Source organism: Cynara cardunculus (genome assembly GCF_001531365.2).
Source record: "Cynara cardunculus var. scolymus isolate 2C chromosome LG 2, CcrdV1, whole genome shotgun sequence".
Classification (NCBI taxonomy): Eukaryota; Viridiplantae; Streptophyta; class Magnoliopsida; order Asterales; family Asteraceae; genus Cynara; species Cynara cardunculus.
The window spans coordinates 68,949,882-68,953,489 of NC_037529.1; positions in this window are offsets into that span (position 1 = coordinate 68,949,882).

Here is a 3,608-nt window from a genome sequence, read left to right on the forward strand (position 1 = left end):
TGGTCACAAGGGGATTTTTATTTCTCATTGGATTTGAACCTGTGATTTGATTCTCGGTGGTCACAAGGGGATTTTTATTTCTCATTGGATTTGAATTTGTGACCTCCTGGTACTATTGATCTTTGGAGCCAAGCTCAAACTAATCAGACATCACCCTTGTACTTGCACAATCCAACAAGATATATTTTGATTTTGATTTTTTAATGTATTTTTTTGGTCTCTATTGATGTTATAGTATGAATTTATGTGGCTTTGAACAAACAATAATGTTTTTTTAATAAAATATAAATTTAAAGATACGATAAATATTATAAAAGTTCTCACTTATTTATTTAATTTCTTTAATTCAATTTTTTTATTATAATTTAATTTAAATTTAATAACGATTTTTGGTGTAATAATATAATTTTTATAAAGATAATAACTAATTATTCTGTTAAAACTCAATAATTATTTTAATCATATTTTTTTATTTTAAAATAAAAAATTTATCATGTATTTGATTATATTATCTACAGTTAGTTACAAAAATTCAAACACATAGCTTAATAAGTTGTACTTACGTACAATTTACTTGTAATTTTGAATTTTATGTAATATGCACCAATAAATATTATTTCATGTACAAAAGATGGTTTTTAATAGTTTTTGTTAAATACTTTATAATATAGTATAGATAATAAAAATAGTCATAGGTGTAAGAAAAAAAAAATTATGAACCAGGTCTAATATTACAGGGATCAAATACGTAAATTTGAAAGAACACATTTGGTCTCTACAATTTTAGAAACTTTTTTTACACTTTGACATCATCACAACGTTTTGCTATAAAGTTTTAGTGTTAATTTAAGTTCTTATGGTTTCATGAAAACAAATTGGTCTCACGTGAACTCAAACCTCATTATAATAGTAATTTTTTTATGATTATAATAAAAAAAAAGTCAAAAAAACTTCACCCCAATTCATGTTTTTGTCAAAAATGTGGTGCAATATTTATTTATTTTTAAATAGTTTATATATAATATTGATCATTCTTTTAGTTAGGAGTGAGCAGCGGAACCGGGTACCCGACTATGAAATCGGAACCGCCTTGAAACTGTCGGTTCCGGAACCGGAACCGATATGAGTGGTTCCGGTTCCTGTTCCTAAAATACGAAACCGATTGAGAATGGTTCCGGTTCCGGTTCTCAATTTTTCGGAACCGTTACCTGCCGGGTATCCGGTATTTTTCAAGTAAAAAAATTATTATTATTTTTTAATACCAAATTTATATTAKGTTTACATCTTGAAAGCACGTCGTCATCTTCATTWTTCATCTAAATTCTCCATATAAAATGATTCGTATTTTTTCAAATTGTGTATTCACTTGAATTCATAGTATGTAATCGTTAAACTTTGAACATTTACCATTATAGTATGTAATCGTTAAACTTTGAACATTTACCAGTATGTAATTGTTAAACTTTGAACATTTACCATTATAGTATGTAATCGTTAAACTTTGAATATTTTCTATTAATCTATTATAGTTTGTAATTGTTAAACAATATTTGTAACAATTATTCTGTATAATTTGTATTCTTGCTTATTTATTTAGTGTTTTGACAATATTTTATTTTTTATTTCTAAATAATAAAATTTTAATATTTTAGAAAGCGGGTACCCGGAACCGGAACCGGTTCCCGACGGTTCCGGTTCCAAAAATTTAAGAACCGCTCTAACCGGTTCCGGTTCCAATATCTCAAGAACCGCCGGTTCCGATTTCGGTTCTTATCAAAAAGGGCGAGTACCCGCCTATGCTCACCCCTACTTTTAGTTTGCCAATGCCTATTTAAAAGCAAAATCAAAAGCATTTTTATTTATTTGTCATTTTGCATAAAAATATATTTTAAGTAATAGAAAAGTGTTGATAATTTCTATAAAGAAAAGGTGAAACAAGATATGGGATCGGGGTCGTTTATCTAAATGCTTATTCGGTAAGTGTTTATCATTAAGAGTTAATACTGTTATTTATTTTATCAGGTAAAAAATATAGTATATGAAAATGGTATCGTATGTAACAATTTATCCGATAAGCGCTTACCCGAGTAAGAGTCGTCACTTTCATTTACAAAGTAAGACTCTTCATCTTTATCATTGTTCTTATCAAGTAAGATTTTTGATCAGTTGAAAGCAAGGAGTTTAATCATATAGGACAAAGAGTTGGATTTTGATAATATTGTGACAAGAAGTTGGATTAGATTCCCATTTTTTCTCTCGTCATAAAAAATAAATTTCGGTTTCATGATCAACAAGGTAATGTTATATAAAAAATGTGTTTAAATATTCAATTATTAAATAAATATGCTTCAAAAGGTGGTCTAAAAAAATACGACCAACTATGATTTAGTATTTTCGAGAGATAATTAGATAAATAATTATATTTATATAATATTTAATATATATATATATATATATATATATACATACACACATATATAATAGGTTTTTGGACAGATTGGTAGGCAAAAATCAAATTCGACCTGTCATGTTCATCCGGTAAGAAAAATTACCCCGTAAGCATTTACCGGATAAACGTTTAGTAAACGGTCTCTAAGTAATAATAGATTTTATATGCTCAAAGACGCCTAATATCAAAAATATATTACAATATTTAATTAGGGATATGCAAAATTTAAATAGTCCAAAACTAGAATCCAAAACAAGTTGTTTGTACAAAATTGAAATCCGAAACGGGGAATTTTGGGGGAATGTTTGGTTTTGGGTCGGATTTAGTGATGGCCAAACAAGGCCGGCCCAGCTTGGGATTGCCGGAGGACTGGAACCGGTTATGGTTTTGGTGGGTTTCGAGGGACCGGCCCGACTGAAACCAGGACCGGTTATGGGCCCGACCCATTTTTTTAAAAAATGGCCGTTTTTTTTTTAAATATAGCCGTTATATGACTTTTAATTATAATAAAACACATTTTTAAAGTGTATTTCAGTGACCCGATTACAAATTTTATTATGTACTAAAAAACCTTTCATTAAAAAGATTAAAAATATTTTTTTTTGGTCGGGACCGGCTAACCATATCCGGTTATATGAATGTTTAATCGAGCTTAGTATTTTCGACCGGACTGGCTATGACCAGCACTGTTGATGTCCGGGACCGATAAGGACCGGCCAGTCCCGGCCAAGGACCGGTTTTTTGTCATCACTACTTTCAAGCCACCGACTTTCAATATATATAGAGATGCGCCCTCTGCCTTTTAATTTTAGCTTTTGGGCTCTCGAGCCCACATGTTTCTTATTTGGCCCAAACATACAATTTACAAAAAAGTGTTTAATTTGTGACGAGGGGTAAAATGGTCATTTATGTCATTCATTATTTATTCTCAATTTGGAACTATTTATTTTTACAAAATCTTTTTTGAAATATTTTTAAAAAGTTGGGGGTTTTCATAAAAAGAAGCGTTCTCCTCTTTGAAACAGAGGTAGGATCATCTACAAATGCACAAAAATGCCCACGTCTGAGACCTGGTCTTGGTGCGGCTTGATCCCGGTCAAAAAAGCTTGAGCGTAGTGAGCTAAACCCGGAACAAGGTGAAATTGGGGGGGGGGGGGGG